Source organism: Pteropus medius, unplaced genomic scaffold, assembly GCF_902729225.1.
Source record: "Pteropus medius unplaced genomic scaffold, Ma_sr-lr_union100, whole genome shotgun sequence".
In the NCBI taxonomy this organism is placed as follows: Eukaryota; Metazoa; Chordata; class Mammalia; order Chiroptera; family Pteropodidae; genus Pteropus; species Pteropus medius.
In genome coordinates this window covers 12,296,589-12,314,786 of record NW_024350319.1, presented here as the reverse complement: position 1 = coordinate 12,314,786, position 18,198 = coordinate 12,296,589, and the positions used below count along the sequence as shown (strand labels likewise).

The window sequence follows — 18,198 nt, the reverse complement described above, 5'->3', positions numbered from 1 at the left end:
CATAATTCATCATTTAAGGAAAATTGACCTTACTGCAGCCATGAGACATAATATTGATAAGGTATGTGTTTATATTTTTTTTCTACTATACAAATAGCAAGATTTGTCTCTTTCAACCGGACTTCCTTATGGCCAATAGAATAGAAAGTGGCTGTGGTATTTGCTGTAGAACAAAGCCAAGAGTGAAAACGTAAGTTCTTTAGCAAGATACTCTCACCAACTATACTATTTTTCCTGTATGCTTCACAGAAAATTATGTAAATACCTACAGCAATAGAATATCAGTGAGAGCAAGAGTGAATAACCATGCACTATATTGCCTGCTCATTACTGACCTCTATTGTGCTCAAAAGATCGGGCAAATGATTTTTAAATAGGTTAGATGGATAGTTCTAAGGGGAAGGACAGCAGCTGAAATGTCTGCATAATGCTAATTGGCACTTATCTTTAATTCAAATTGTCCAGTAAAGGAGGTCTCATTAAAGGCAAGAGATTTAAACTCTACCACGTGCAAGGCTTACTTGGCAGTGTTCTTTTTTAGGTTGGCATGAAGCACGTTTATCCCAGTTACAAAATCCTAGTAACATCTGTTGATATGAAGTGTTCATTTGCTTTTGGTTTCCAACTCTTTCCAGAAGATCTACATACATTCTGAAGCTAGCTAAATTTTGAAGAAATGAGCAGCCTTATAGGCATTTTAAAATTTCTTATTCAGTGAGTCCCTTCTCTTTGCTTGGATCTTTGGTTTCTTGTTAATAACTGCAAACCAATAAAAACATGGGCGAGGTCATCCATCCACATGAAAACTCATGCACTTTCTTTTTTGTTACGTTTAGTATTTTTCTATGATAACTAGGGTATATGTATACATGACATTTACACAAACGCCATTGCAATCATCTGTTTGCTTCGCTCTTAATTAGATCATTTCTAATAGGTTGTCTAAACATGGATGTTAGTGTCCTCTTGCTAAAATACATACAGCTAAAAACAGCTCTCTAATTCTAAATCATGCCTTTCACATCAGCTACTGAATTTGGGTATCCAGGAAGATCTTTATGGACTGTAACAGATTATGGCTGCCCTCTAGTGACTAGACATTCCTGCTGTTTCAGTTTAGGTTAGACTAGGGTGTGTTTAAAACATAGGTCCTAATTTCCGTTCAATCAGTTGGACATTAAAAATATTTATAGAGAGAACACAATACATATATGGTTAGTTATGCTGAATATTAATTATATTCTATGAAGTGCAGAAATTTTCTCAATCACAGCAATTTTGCCGACATACATTTCTAAAGATGTCAACCTTTTTTTTTAACTTTTAGAAACTGTTTATTTTCCATCATCCTTATTTCCATTTTGTTTAAGTGTTTGTGGAAGACCAGCTTAAGACCACTCAGTGGTTGTTCCTACCCATTGGCCTGAGCAGTGGGGACTGTAGACCACTCTTCAGTGGCAGGCTGAGCACTCCAGTCTTTAGTAGGAAACTGCTGAACAGGCACAGAGGGCACCTGCATGCCTTTGGACCAGTCTGCGACTTCAGGCTGAGCGGCGGTGAACTCAGGAGCTGGAGCAGCCCATTTACCCTGAAATTCCTCCTTGGTTACAGCCTTTTCAGTAGCGGCCTGCTCTTCCCTTTCAGTATAAGTAGAGATGTGGCATGACCTCTCACGGGTGTTCTTGGGAGATGATACCACGCATGCGCAGGACTTCCCGGGCCAGCATCCACTACATAAGCCCCACTGAGTGGGCTCCTTTGTTGTTGCAAGGAATGGCAATGGCAATGTCCATGGAGTGCAGAGTACAGTCTGTGTTACACAAGGTGATGGTAGGCAGGTTAACATAAGATGCCTCTGTGAGAGGCTGGTGGTCGGCCCTGGGATGGGTAACCATCAGAAGTCTCAGCTCCTGGAAGACTTCCTGGATCTGGTTAGTGAAAGTCCCAGGAGTGAAGTGGCCAGCACTAGGAGTGGCTCCAGTGGCAGCAGCAAACTTCAGCACAGCTTGCTGGCTAGTATTCCTGGATGATATGACACTGGCATCAGCTGGGTTTTCAACGGCAACAATGGCACGAGCTGCCAGCAGAAGCTTCTCCCAGGTTCTCTTCAAATTTATGATGTAGATGCTGTCACTTTACCTTTTGTAGATGTACTGTTCCATTTGGAAGTCAAGGCTTGTGCCACCTAAGTGGGTTCCTACTGCAAAATATTTGAGAACATCCTCCTCCTTCATTTGCAAGACATCAAGGGCCCAAGACATTGTGACAGTTTCCCTTTAAGTTACATGGGAACCAAGAACAATGCCATATGGACCCTTTTCTGGTTAGCGCAGAAAAGAAATATCAACCCTTTAAAACTGAAGAGTTATCAGTGAGATAACCCTATATTATTTCAATAACCATAGAACAAAATTTTATAATGTAAGAAGGCTAATTATGTAACAGCATTACTAACTAATCTTCTTCTGACTTCCCCAACCTTTCTCCATCTTATTCTCCCAGGTTTAAAAAACAACAAACAAACAAACAAAAAATCATATTCTATTCATTTGACAAGCGATTTGTATTTCCAACTAGCTTCAGAGCTTCAGAGACATTTTTTTTTTTTCTAATTGCTAAAATGTCTGGAGTTATATTTAGATTATCACACATGCTTGGGTACATCAAGCTGATTTTAAAATTATAACTACTCCAATGAATAGTAGTGAAGCATAGTAATCCAGATCACAACTGCAAGTTGGCTTTCTTATTTTGTATCAGCTACAAGGTACAGCATGGAAATGTTTGATTTGATTAATTTTAAATTAAAGAAAACAAAACAAAAAAGAAAAAAAAAAAAACAACACTGCGCTTTGGCCCATTTGCTGATGGAGCCGAATCAAAATAAATCTTATTGCCAAGCCAACCAGAGAAAAATCACTTCTTCAAAGGTTGGCAGAAGAGCAAATCATTTTTCATTCACCGCCTCATTTTCCCCCCTATCCGCAAACAAAAAACACTTTCTACAATGGATAGGTGTTGCTTTTGTCCTGTAAAAGTAAGTTTTCACTGAAAGCAAAATCTAAAAATCAGCTAACCATAGAGGAAAAAATCTTTCTGGCCGCTATGAAATGATAAATCCTTCTTTGTTTAAAATATAGTGAAGCATTTGACCTCAGATCACATTCTAACATATATACACATTCAAGATAGAAATGCACTAGAAAAAATTAATGGACCTCTATAGGGATAGTATCTAATAAAAATATTGACTAGATAATCTACTCTGACTTTCCACATGGCCAGTCATCTAAATGGCCTATTGAATGGTCTAAAACTAATAGAATAAATTCAATCTAGGGTCCAATTCTTACTTAAGTATGTTTCCAAATCTTTATGAGAGGACAATATATTTCATATTTCTCCTCATTCCTTTTGTAGGAAAGTACACTTTTACTTCTGTACCATAAAACAAAGAATAAAATCCTTTTGGGGAACCAAAATCAATTTCCTGGGCTTTGTGGGTATATTAAAATGGCTAAAATCAATGAGTAGCCATACCAGTATCTTTCTGTTCTTTCTCATAATTTCTAGAAGAAATTATTATTTGGTTCAGTTTAATAAATATTTGTGGAGTTTCAGTATTTTGTCAGGTGTATTAGCTCCTAGGGAAAAAAAAATGCAGATAAGATCAAGTTTCTTCTTTCAATAAACAAATACTTACAAATTTATGTATTAAATATAAATATAGATGCAATATGCAAATGTAATACAAAATAGAGATTAATTCCCTGAAACCGAGAAAGTGTTATTAGAAGTGATAAACTCGCTGGGTCAACATTTTGGAAAGATAGATAAAAAATCTACAGAGAGATAAGAGGAAGAAACAACATTCTATTTGGACAAATGACCATGTATTGAATTAAATTATGTCAATACTGAAAGATATTATATATGTTATCATAAATTTTGACTATAATATTTATGTGTCAAATTTACTAGTAGTTTAATAAATACTGATTTCAACAATCAGTTCTTTAAAAAGTATTGATCTTCTAAACTCCCATGTTATGCTACATACTAACCTAGGGACTTGTAAAAAAAGTAAAAATAAAATTTGATGCATACCTTCAGACTGCTCGCAAGTTTATAAATATGCATCCCCACCAAAATTATAGTTACAGAGGACTTAATGACAGAGATGGGAAGAATAAAGGAACTTGTACAACATATTTTTCAAAGAGAAAATGCAAATTAAAAGTAATATTATTGAGGAGTAGGGGAAGTTACAGCCTAAAAGCTAAATTAATAGGAGGCCAAGAAAAATAAAGCAATTTACTTTTGTGAACTTTTGAGAGTCTCAAAGCTGAAAAGCACAGGTTATGGGGAAGGTAGGAGTGAAGCTCACTCTAACAGCAGGAAATTTGGTTGAGTTTGTACAGAGAAGGGATGGACCACACCAAGGTTCTGTCCCCAATTTGTATACCTGATATCCCACGTACAGTTAAGAGCAAGGTTGAGTACAGGGTTAAACAAGTAATAAAATGCATCAGGAAAAATCTACAGATGAATGGTACTAAATCTACATGCTAAGACACCTTACCCTTCCCTGCTTTGACAATGCTGAAAAGGAAAACTTCTCTTTTCAAGTAAGAGATTCAATGTATTTTCTCTTGAATAACTAAATAGTCCCAGAGAAAAGAATTTATATATTGACACTTAGAAAGCTGTAGACCAAAATAATAAGGTAATTTAACTGTTATTCCATAGTGAAACTAACAAGTCAATAAGCCTCATACCCACTCACAGAGAGAAATCAGTTAGCATTTTAGTGTCTTAGTTTTAAATATGAATAGAGAATCAGAAACAAGAATAAAGTAGAAAGCCTCTGATTAAATATATATATATATATATTTGTGTGTGTGTATATATATATATATATACAATCTCCTCTCAAAGGGAATTAGTAAGGAAGATACAATACCAGGAACAGAAGCCAATAATCATACCTTTAATATATCAGAGAAATGAAAGAAAATATTATGCCTGTAAAGCAAGAATAGGGCATGAGAAAGGAGCAATTAAAGAATATGAATGGGGCTCTTGAAAATCAAAATTTTCATTAGCAAAATAAAAATTCAATTTAAAGGTAAACAAGGTAAGAAATCTCTCAAAAAGTAGAACATAAGTAAAAAATAGAAACTGAAAGTGGAAAAATACAAATATTAAGATCGATCCAAGAGGATAAACTTCTCACTGATAGTGACTTTAGAAAGAGAAGCAAGGGTTATTTAAGTGAGTAAATTATCCAATAATGAATACAAAAACATTTTCTAGAGCTGAGGATAGGACTTAAGAAAGTGAAAACATTTTTAATGGTCTAGCACAGTACATTGAACACACAGACACACAGAAACACACACACACACACACACACACTACAATCAAATGTTGAAATACCACAGATATGAAGATGCTAAGAGTTTTCATACAGAAAAAAAAAGTCACATAGAAAGGCAAGGAAATCAAAGTTGATGCTTGAAGACAGTAAGACAATTACTTCAAAATCTTAAGGCATGAGATTTTTGATCTAGACTTCTTAATGCATGCAGATAAGCTATAAAAAAAAGCAGAATAAATATATTGACAGATATGGTCAAATTCAAAGAATTAGTCTCTTATGAAATCTTTCTAAGAACCTACTCTAGCATCTTCTTCCCCTCAAAAAGTAGAAAAATAAACAAACAAAATATAAAAATAAAAAACAAAGGAAAGCAAGTTCCTTTCTGGATTCGGAAAACAGAGAAGCAAGGGAAAATACCTATGAAGTCCCAGGAAATTGCACACACGCGCACACACACACACGCGCGCACACACAAATCTAAAGAGTGGTCAAAAACAAGGACTAGAAAAGAAAATTCCTTAGGACGAAACTTCATTGTAGTTTTAATTATGAAGTTAAATTTATTAGGTTCTTCATGAAATTGAAAGATTATCTAATAATTTTGAAAGTTTTCCTTGGTTCTGGTGCATAAAAATGAAAAATAATTAGGAGACTTCTGAGCAAAAAGGGGAATATTGAATCAAACAGATACATTTTCTTTTGTTTCCTCCCCATACTCCACAATAATGACAGTAAAGTGTATATATACAAAAACAAGAAAAATGAAGAATAGTAATTTTAAAAAAATAAAATCTAGAAAATAATGGTAAAGAAATAATTTATTAGATCAAAGATCCTACCCCCTAAAGCAAAATCTGAGAATTACAACAAACAGGTGCTTTTTGCTGTACGGTAAAGAGAAATGCTAAAATTAGAAGAATTGTTTTAAAGCCTGATTAAAAAGCGGGGAGAATCTCACATCCCTTAATCTTCTGTAGGGTTGGGAGGTTGTCTCATCTCCACACAGGAAAACAAAATTGGAAGTTTATTCTTTGGAGATTGTGAAGTAATTCTGGACTTAGGACTGCTAGGCACATTTATGGGGTGAGTGTAAAGTATGGTATTTAGAGGGATTAGATAAATTTACTGGGCTTCCAGCATTCTGAGAGGCAAGAGGTTACCCTCTACACAAAAGATTGGAAGATCTTTGTTCGTGTAATTTGACAGGTCCAAGAAGAAAGACTTTGAGAGATTTTTCTACAGTGGCTTATTTAATAATACTGTATAAGTTAACAGCTAATAGTGACAAGATCCATCCTTGGACTCAGCTTCCAAATAGCTTTTTCATAGTGGGATAATGACTAAAGAGAGTACAGAGGAGGAATTGTTTGGGTGGCGGTGATATTTCCTTTATTGATCTGGGAGCCAGTTTCCCATCGGTTTGTCATCAGTTTGTGAAATTTATAAAGCTAAACACTTATCTATTATGGTAACTTTATTAAAAATTAAATTAAATATATATAAAACGATCAGAATAATCCCAAGTAGTTCTCTACTGTCAATGGTACCATCCTCCAGGTAATTATTTCCTTTAAATTATTGTATTTCTGTCAGTAATAGTCTTAGTTGCAGACTAGGTTTGGTGTTGTCAGTTGAGAAAAACAGAAACAAAAACAAAAAACAAGGCCGAGAAAGTTGCTTGAAGTTTCTCCTAAATTTGCACACTGGTGTAACCCAAACTAATATTATGACTCCTGGACCACATATTGTTCTGAGGGCTACGATGACAGTTCTTCACTATGTTTAAAACACATTTTCCTGAACTCTTTTAACCAAGGTTATACCATATGCATTTGAACTTGACACTATTAAAATCTTAATTCCACAGAGATTTTGCCTAGATATATTACCTTCTAATTCTAAGACTTTGAATTTAAGATTCACATAGGATTACTTTAGGACAAACTAGTCATTTCCCTGGTACAAAATATTAACTTTAAAAGTTCTTACAGTTTAGAAACTGTAAGCAATGTTTTTCACATGAAATATGACAATAAATAAAATATTATAAAAAATAAGGAAATGTATAATTTTCCATGCTTTGCTTACAAATAAAATTAACAGAACTGAAGTGTTTCTATATGAAGATGAAGGCAAATATTTCCATATACTGAAATCAGGTAGATTAATTCACATGTATTATAAGAGCCAGTTATCGAAAGGGAAAAATATATGTTTATTTTAACAGTTGATTTCCTTACTGTGGTGAATTTTTCCAAGTTGTGCCTCCACTGGGATCCTCAAATTTGTACTTTAGACTTAAGAAATCTTGTTATTGCTTTTTTTTTTTTTTTTTTTTTTTGGCCACGAATCGTTTTTTCAGTGAGCCCTCCTGCTGGAAGCCTGGCGAAACTCCAAGACTTCCTTGTTCAAGGGGCTTTCCTGCTGTGTGCCATTAAATATGGAAATATTTATATTTTGTGGATTCTGCTAAAATTAGATGCCCCTGAGCTCAAAATGCCTAAGAGAATGCAAGTCTTCAGCTCATGAAAGAGCCAAAAATAGTACTGTGTACAAGCTGCTGTTGGAGGCAGTTGAAGCAGGCAGAGTACAACCTCCTTGCCTCCATTCTATTCTCAAAAAAAAAAAAAAAAAAAAAAAAAAAAGTGTCTTGGGTTTCTCAGATTTTCACCAAATACAATTTAAATGCCTTAGTTGGACCTAACTGTGTAGTACACTAACAGTATAGACAAGAGAATATATACTATTCTGTGTAACTGGATCTAAGCTATCACTTTCTCACTCTCCTCTCTACAGCCACACAATTTTTTTTTTCACTTTATCTTTTTTATTAAATTTATTGGGGTGACATAGGTTAAAATTTATAGAGATTTAAAGTGTAAAATTCAATAATACATCATATATATAGTATTGTATGTTCACCACCTAAAATTAAGTTTCCTCTGTCACCTTATATTTGACCCCCTTTATCCTTATCTACTTCCCCTTCTCCCCTTTCTCTTTGGTAACCATTAAACTGTTGTCTGTGTCTATGAGTCTCAGTTTATCTTGTTCATTTGTTGTTTTCAGCTTTATACCACATAAGTGAGTGAAATCATATGGTTCTGAACTTTTCTGTCTGACTTATTTTGCTTAACATGATTATCTCAAGATCCTTCCATGTTGTAACAAATGGCAGTATTTCATCTTTTTTAATGGCTACTATTCCATTCTATATATGCACCACATCTTCTTTATCCAATCATCTATTGAAGGACACTTTGGTTGTTTCTATGTCTTGGCTACCATGAATAATGCTGAAATAAGCATTGGATCTATATATATTTATGGATAAATATTTTCAAATTTTGGAGATAGATACCCAGAAAAGAGATTATTGGGTCATATGGTAATTTATTCTTAATTTTTTGAGGAACCTCCATACTGTTTTCCATAGGGGCTGTACCGATTTACATTACCTCTAGCAGTGTATGAGTGTTTCTTTTTCCCCACAACCTCTCCAGCATTTATGTAGAATCACAGAACACCCTAATAGCTAGCCAAAGCAATCCTGAGAAAAAAGAACAAGGCTGGAGGAATCACGCTGCCTGACTTCAAATTATACTACAAAGCGATAGGTGTCAAAACAACATGGTATAGGTAGAAAAACAGACATACAGACCAATGGAACAGAACTGAGAGCCCAGAAATAAACCCATATGTAGATGGCAAATAATTTTTAACAAAGGATCCAAAAACCTACAATAGAGAAAAGAAAGCCTTTTTAATAAATAGTGCTGGAAAAATTGGAAATTCACATACAAAAGAATGGAAGTAAACTGATATCTGTCACTATACACCAAAAGTAACTCAAAATGGCAAAGTCCTAAAATAAGACCTGAAACAATAAATTGCATAGAAGAAAACAGGTACTAAACTCATGGACCTTGGTTTTAGAGAGGATTTTATAAATTTGACCTCAAAAGCAAGGGAAGTAAAAGCAAAAATAAATGAATGAGAGTATATCAAACTAAAAAGCTTCTGTACAACAAAAGAAACCATTGACAAAACAAAGAGACAACTAAATGGGAGAATATATTTGTGAACAATGCTTTCGATAAGGGGTTAATATCCAAAATATATAAAAAACTCATACAACTCAACAACAACAATAACAAAAAAAACAATCAAATTAAAAAATAGGAAGAGGATCTGAAAAGACACTTCTTCCAAGAAGACATACAAACGACAAAAAGATTTATGAAAATATGCCCAACTTCACTAGCTATTAGAAAAACAAAAATCAAAACAATAAGATACCATCTCACACCTGTAAGAAGGGCTATTATAAACAGCTACATTATGTTTTGACATACTAAGTACCCAAACAGATTTTGCAATCTGTATACATTAGTACAGTTATGTTGGTTGTTCACAGACAAGTTGTGTCCTACTAGCTATTAAACATTTTATCTGGCTCTTTCTTGTATTTAGGTCCACTTAAATATCTTCTCTTTATAGTCTCCTTCCCTTTCCATTTCACATCAAGAAATCCCTTTCCCTGTCTCACAAAACATCAATTGTGTGTGCATAGCACTTCTCACACCCTGTAAGTATCTTGTTTATTCAAGGTAATTGTAAATCTCTGTCATTGGAGTATAAGCTTTATAAAAGCGAAGTCTTCCTATTCTTGTTCATGCTGGTATCCAGAGTTTTGAGCAGATGTCTTGACTCAGTTAATCCTTGTTTATGAATAAACAAAAACAGTGTTTTAAATACCATTACATAATTTTGGACTGCTACACAATATTATTGCATATGCCACCCTGACATGCAGGAATAAGGACCAACAATCATGGGCCTAGGGCTTTTGTAGATTAAGAACCTAAGTCATAGAGTTGAAATCAATGAATATCTCTGTAAATAAGGCATATTTGATGTAAAATAATGATATTTTAATGTGCAAAATGGAAGATTCGTTCACTGTGAATTTATCTTTCCTGCTGTATCTGGGCATCCAGATACCATTATAGTAATAGTCTATCTTTGAATGGGAAAATATAAGAAAGTCAGGAAAATACTACTAATCTCACATATATTTAATGGAGAATTGCATTGAGATTGGTAAAACTTTTTTTTTTTCCTCTCTCTGTGACTAAAGTACTCTGAGGAAATGGCTCCAGCAAAGATAAGTGGTTTCCTGAGAGGTAGAGAGAAATGGAGCCTGGTGGGTTGAGATTTGAAGGAACAAAAAGCCAAGGGAAAAGAGGTTCCTTAATCTTGTATTCCAAATTTCTCCAGCTCTGTTCTCTGAAACCATTTGTCTAATCGTGAGGCCTCTGATGAATGAAGAGTATGACTGCTTTCTCAGGCAAAGACATCAGCAATTTTTCAGAGCATTTTTTTTTTTCTTTTTTACATTCTCTGAGTCAACTACTTCAATACCAGCCATTTTAAATGCCCAGTAGTGGGAATTTAAAATTTAATGTCCATAAGTATCTGGAATGGATTAAAAGAGCAGATAAATCAAAGAAATGTCAAGGTTTCTCTGTATCATGTCTGAAACCCCACTTTATATTCTATTTTCCAACTCAAATTATGTCTGGTCACGTTGTCCCTTATAGCTCATCAAAAGTTCTGCAATGATGTCAACTGATTACACTTCCCATAGTCAATGAAACAGAATAAATACATACCAGTTTTTCCAAAAAGCTTCCAAAATCCTATCCTTTTTCACATCCCTAAATTAGACAAACCCATTAAGAAATTGTTTTCTCTGCTGACCAATATCAGAACCAGGCCTGGAGTTTTATTTATACTTCTGCTTAGCATCCTTTTAATGACATCCTGAAATGTCTCCTAAAATATTTTGACTCTTATGCTGACTTTTCATGTCCCTCTACTTTTATTTGTTTAGATATTCAAAAGATGTGTCTCGTATTGCTATTACAGGGGACTTTCTATTACTAGCTTCGAAAATCTTCTCTATAGTGTCCTTAGTTCTGGCTTACTCTGGTAGACTCAGTCTTAAATTTTGCTCTTGTCTTCTGTCAGATGTCATTGAAGTTCAGTCTCTTCCTGATTTAGCAACAACTTAAATATCTCTCCCATTTCTAATATCTTATTTTAAAAGGTTTTACTTAGGCAGTTCATCTTTGTAATACATTAATCTGAAGAAAAAGAGAAAAGGAAAAGAGCCATGACATTGTCAGTTCTTTCTCTAAAATTTATTAGTTAGATAAGACACTTTCCTCCTCTTTAGAGTAATTGAGAGGACAGTTTTGGTCAGATTGCTCTAATGATTACATGATTACAGGACGCCAAGGGAAGGAAATTCTCAATAAATTAAAAGAAAATGATAATTAGAAATTTTTGGGAAAGTAAACAACAACAAAGGCAATAATAAAACTATAAGAGAGTCAAAATTTAAATATAAGGCAACCTCTAAAAAATTGGGAATAAAATTTTATAAGGTCCATATACAAATATGACAAAGTAAATAGTATAAAACAAATTTAAAGAGTTGAGATTACATATCTGTCATATATTTATATAGTCATACTCATATATTCAAATGTGAACTAACTCCCCGAGTTAAGAAAAAAAAAAAGTAGAACTTGGCTCACACACACACACACAAATACAACTATATGCTTCGATTAGGAGGCACATCTAAAATAAAGTGATCAGAAAAAGATATACCAACAAACGCAAATTGAAAAAGATAAAAAATAGTGATTCTGATATCAAACACTTTAGAACTCAAGATGAAAATCATTAAATGTAACAACATATGACGCTCTACTATTTAGCCTTACTAGAGTTATTAGTCAATGCAATTAGATAAGAGGAATCAATTAGTGAAATAACAATGGGTAAGAAAAAGTCTATCTCTATTTGTATATTATAATAGACCTGGAAAATTCCAGATAATCAATAATAAAATAAACTAAGAGAATAAGAGTTGTGAAAAATATGATATAAAAATAACATACAAAAATCAATAATCTTTATATATATAAATGATAATTGGGTAGATAATATTATAGTAGCAAAAATACATTTACAACAGCAACAAAGGTGACTAAATACTAAAGAATAAAGTTAATGCAAAATGCATAAGTTCCTTACAAGGAAAAGTTTTATCAATAATGGAATTGCTTGAAATAATGGAATGTATATTCTTTATTTTGGAGAGGATGAGTCAACATTACAAAAATGTCAGTTTTCCCTGAATTAATACATAAATTTATTGTGGTAACAGCAAAAATACCATCTAGAATTTTATAGAGTTAAACAATTTGATACTAAAGTATATATGGAAAATCAACCATGCTAGAATAGTCTAGTGAAATACTGAAAAAGGAAAGCTACAAACAGAGAAGTATATCAAATGTTTAAACTAGCCTCTATAATTAAAACAGTGTGATGCTGTCTAGTACATAAATAGACAAATAAACCATTAGAACAAAAATTCTAGAAATAAGCCCCACTAGATAATAAATTGAACCAAGGTTATTTAGAGAAAAGTAAATCCCACAGCTAGGGTAGAAAAAAATATAAGATGTGCCAGAACTATTCTTATGCTTAAATATAATGAAGTACTGGAGAAAAAGTAGAGTTGAGTCAAAACAACCTAAGATCTTGTCAACAGAAGAATGTCCAAACCTGTAAAAAGCTTTACAAGAATTTGTTGATCCAAGTTTGAAGACATGCTTGGAAGTAAATAGATTGAGAAAATGCTCTGGAGAGTGGCATTCTCAAGTTTATTTTATACATTTAGAATCAAAGGAGAAAGCTTAAGGAAGGTTACATGAAATTTATTGGTAGTAGATTATGGAGGTGAGAGATAACAAAGTGATGAAATGTTTAGGATTGATTAAAAAACAAAGTTAAGAAATACATATTTCTTTTACATTGGTGAGTATAGGATAGTTAACATTTGACAAAGTGAATAGAAATGGATGCAGGGAAGAATAAAGAGGGGGCTTTCAGTGTTAACATTCTCTGTTGCTAGTAAATATGCTTCTGAGAGATCTGAAAAAGAAAACTATTCTGAAATTTCAAAAGCATGTTATCGTAGGTGCATAAAAATAATGGACAGGACTCACTTACGGTAAAGATTGACCTTCCTAAGAAAGCTGGAATCCTGGGATGTTGCTACCTATCACTATCTGCCATTTAGAAAAGTATGATCAGCTCATCTTGTGTGGTTACTTTCTGTCACTGAGCTTGCCAGGCTTACCACGTAGCAGCTAAGCTTGCTGGGTCTACCGTGTCACCTCTTTTCATTCACAGTCTCAACTAGAAGCAGTTAGTAAAAGCAAAATGGAAAAATTTGAGCAGCCAATTAAAGAGTGGTAATGTTGCATTATAAGCCATAGAATAAAATAAATATCCTTGAGTCCATATAAATATAAATGAATAGTTCAATAAATAATTAAACAGGGCAGAAGAGATAGCTCCCCCATACAAATTCCAATTAGTAAACATAGAAAGAATGAGAAAACTATAAAAACACAATTAGACAAATACGACATTAATAACTATTACAGCAAGATTCACTGATGGATGCTATAATTGTTAGTTGAAAATTAGAGGAGAAATGAAATATTTTAATAGCCACAAAGGATCTCTTATAAAATATTTATCAATTACAGAGGGAAAAAATAGTAACTCTATAGTGCTGAAACCCATTGGAGAGTAAGGTTAAAATCACTAATAATTAAACACAACGACATCATGTCCCCTGAATGAGAGTCAATGAGACAGCATTTTCTTGCCCAAAATTCAAAACCACAATCTAACAATGAGATAAATCAAAATTGAGAGACATTTTGTAAAATACTGACCAGTATTCTTCAAAAGTTTCAAGGTCATGAGAGATAGGGAAGACTGAGAAACTATCAGAGATTAGGAGAGACTTAGGATAAATTCAGTATGGGATCCTGGGAGAGAAGAAAAAAAAAAAAAAAAAACATTTGGAGAAAAATTTAAAATTAAAATAAAGTCCATACTTTTGTTAATGGCATTATAACGTTTATTTTCTTGTTTTGATAACAGTCCTCTAGTTATGTAGGTTATTAGGAAAGCAGACTAAACAGTATATGTGAACTCTCGATACATGCTTTTAACACTTCTAAGTCTGAAATTATTTTGAAATACAAATATTAAAAGAAGTGCAAGAAAAACATGGTCTGAATATGAAGCAAATTAAATTGGCATGGTTTTGAACAATTAGTGAAGTATAAAGAATCCATTTGAAAATTCCCATTTGAGTAACATAAGCATTAGTGCATTCGAAATTGAGAGAAGCTAATATATTAATTCAAAATGCCTCTGCAGTGAACCATAATTATATAGTTGTATTAATGCACATAAATTTATGCATTTTTAGCATTTAGAATCAACATATAGACAAAGTATTGATTATAATTGTAAGGGAATATAAATATTTTCATTCTTGACAATGTTAACGTTAAATACAACTTCCAGAAATCAAGGGTTAGAAATAAGGAGGAGAGGTGAAGAGAAGTGTGGAGTACTAATATTCTAAAAAGTGGGAAGTTTTTAAAAACTCTTTATGGTTGCGAGTTGGTTATAATAAGTAAAGGTGATAATAAAATGATGTATCTATATTGAGAGTAGGGTACATAAGGCAGAGTGAGTAAATTAAGTTCTAATTTTCATGGTAAAATGTTGAGAAAATATCTAATATTCAACAATAAAAAGGCGTATTTAGAGACTATAAACACCCATCACATTGTGAATAGTAATAATTGTAAGTAAATCCTTCTTGGGAGTGGGACTAGAAATGGGTACCTATGGGATGAATCCTACTGTGCGTGTGAGTGTTTAACACATTTAATGATGTGGCATACCTTATTTGAAATATTAAAATATTAAATATTTGTATTAAAACAGGTGTAGTAATTATAACTTCCAGTATTAATGTTCGTCAACTCTGTACTATTTTATCCTCTTTCGTATCACATGTAATTCTGTTTTTCAAACTGTGCTCAAATGTCATTTTATTTCCATCTCAGTATTTACGAATGATACTTTTGTGTCCATAAAACTTTTCTTTGCTATCTCAGATAAGTTTAATCGTTTGCTCCTTTGTATTTCAATAATACTTTGTTTATATTTTCATTAAACAACCAATCACAATTATTATGGTTTATTATCTAGTAGCTATCTATTTCCCTTGTCAAAATGAGAGTGCCTCAAGATCAGGTGTTATGTATCTTACTCATGTTTGTACCTCCAGCAGTTAAAGTGAATTGAAATATATTTTTTAGATATGTAAATATTTATAGAAACTAATAATGACAACCTACTTTTTTAGGCATTAAGGAGAACCCCCAAATAAAAAAAAAAGGACTCAAATTCTGGAATAATTGTCTTGGTTCCAAGGTTTCTGTGCCTATATCCTTCAATTATTCACTCTTCCAAATCAGAATAGAAAATAATTTAGCACAAAATAGCCAAAATTTAATGCCTATTATTCTTCTTAGCCTGGCTGTCCTCCATGATTAATAGTTCTCAGTGCTGGCTGGAAGCAAAAACTATTATGTCATCCAGTATAGGCACTGTTATGGGTTGAATTGTATCCACCAATAGATGTTGTAGTCTTAACCCCAAGTATCTGTGACTGTGACCTTATTTGGAAATAGAGTCTTTACATATGATCAAATTAAGATAAGGTCATTAAGATGGGTTCTAATCCTGGCGTCTTTTTAAAAAGCGAAAATTCAAATGCAAAGATAGACAAACACACAGAGAGAAGGCCATGTGAAGACTGGCATTATGTTGCTAGAAGCCTACTAGAAAAAGTTAGAAAAGTCCTGTAAAAGGTCTTTAATCAGTGTCTTCAAAGGAAGCACGGCCCCACAGACACCGTGATCTCAAACTTCTAACCCCCAGATTGGTGAGACAATAGATTTCTGTCGTTAAGCCACTCAGCTTGTGTCACTTTGTTACAGTAGCCCTAGGAACCTAACATGGGCTTTATTGGGAACACTCTCAAGCAGAGGATCAGCAAAAGGAGGCACTCTATTTCTCTGTTCTCATCTTTCCTCGCAGAAGACTACGAAGATGAGAGAGAACAGATGCATGCATGATGTGCTCCAGGAGAGAGACCCACCCTTGCTCTCTATCTTGTTATAGGGTGTGGGGATATTCTGGTGAATCAAGCTGGTGTGTGCACTTTGAGCTTAGTGCCAGTTCTAGGGGAATTACTTGAGAAGTCCAATTCATAGCACCAAACAACTTAGAGAAAAATTAGAATTTGGTTAAATGATCTCTACCGGAAGAGATAGGCACTTATTTTGCCTTGTTCATTGCCAGAAAACTCATGAAAAACATCCAGTCATTGGAAGACAGTACTGTTTGTATCTCTATTGTATTCGTTTTGGCCAGCTAATATTTACTGAGTACATACTGTGTATCAGGCACGATTACTCTTTTAGACATGCGTTTATATGTGTTCTCACCTTATAGATTGGTGATAAAGTTAAGTGAGGTATATATTTATATTATATAAATATGTATATGTGTATATCCATATATGAGTGTGTACCCCTCACTTATATGTTTATACACATTTGCATGTTTATATATACATATAACATATATAAATACGTAATTTATGTGTATATAGAAATTTGTATAGCATATATGTAAATTATATATAGTCATGTGTCACTTAATGATAGGGATACATTCTGAGAAATATATCGTTAGGCAATTTTGTTATTGTGTGAACATTATAGAGTGTACTTAACACAAACCTAGATGGTATGGCCTAATACACATGTAGGCTATATGGTATAGCCTATTGTTTTTAGGCTACATACCTATACAGAGTAGTACTTTACTGAATAGGTGGTATTCAGAGGAAATTGTAACACAATGATATTTGTGTATCTAAACAATCTAAATAGGTAAAAAGCAAAGTGGAAATATACAAATGATACAAAATTGTATGCTTGTGTAGAGCACTTGCCATGAATGAAGCTTGCAGGACTGGAAAGCTGCTCTGGGTGAGTCAGTGAGTGAGTGGTGAGTGAACATGAGGACCTAAGACATTACTGTATACTGCTGTAGACTTTATAAACACTGCACACTTTGGCTATACCAAATTTATTTTAAAAATTTCAATAATAAATTAATCTCAGCTCACTGTAACTTTTTTACCTTATAAATTCTCATTTTTTAAACTTTTTGACTCTTTTGTGATAACACTTTGCTTAAAATACAAACACATTATACAGCTATACAAAAATATTTTCTTTCTTATAACTTTATTCTATAAGCTTTTTTATTTTTAAGAAAATTTTAATTTTTTTTACTTTTAAACTTTTTTTTGTTAAAAAGAAAACAAGATACATATACACACATTAGCCTAGGTACACAGGGTCAGAATCATCAATAGCACTGTCTTCCACCTCCACGTCCGTCCCACTGGAAGGCCTTCAGGGACAATAACACACATAGAGCTGTTGTCTTCTTGAATAACAGTGCCTTCTTCTGAAATATCACCTGAAGAATCTGTCTAAATTTCTTCCTGAGGAGGTGTCACTCTTCAGAAACGTGTCAACGGTGGCTTGCTTGGTTTGTTTCTTTTTCATCATATTTTTGATTGTAAGCAGATAATACACTATTGGTTTTCTAATAATGAAAACTTTTCAATGTTGGGGTCCAAGTTTTCAAAATCTTTAAAGAACTTGTAGAGATCTGGAAGAGCTCTGCTAAAACCTTTGCTGTGAAGTTTTTTTAAGGGTTTTTCTTTTTAATTCTTGTGAAGTTGCCCTCCCTCCACCCCTCCCTTCTTC

General features: G+C 33.4%; 1 pseudogene; it reads right to left on the bottom strand.

Annotated features, from left to right (window-relative positions):
* Nucleotides 1–1,379: 1,379 nt before the first annotated feature.
* LOC120583158 (40S ribosomal protein SA-like) lies at nt 1,380–2,276 on the bottom strand (annotated as a pseudogene).
* Nucleotides 2,277–18,198: the final 15,922 nt, after the last annotated feature.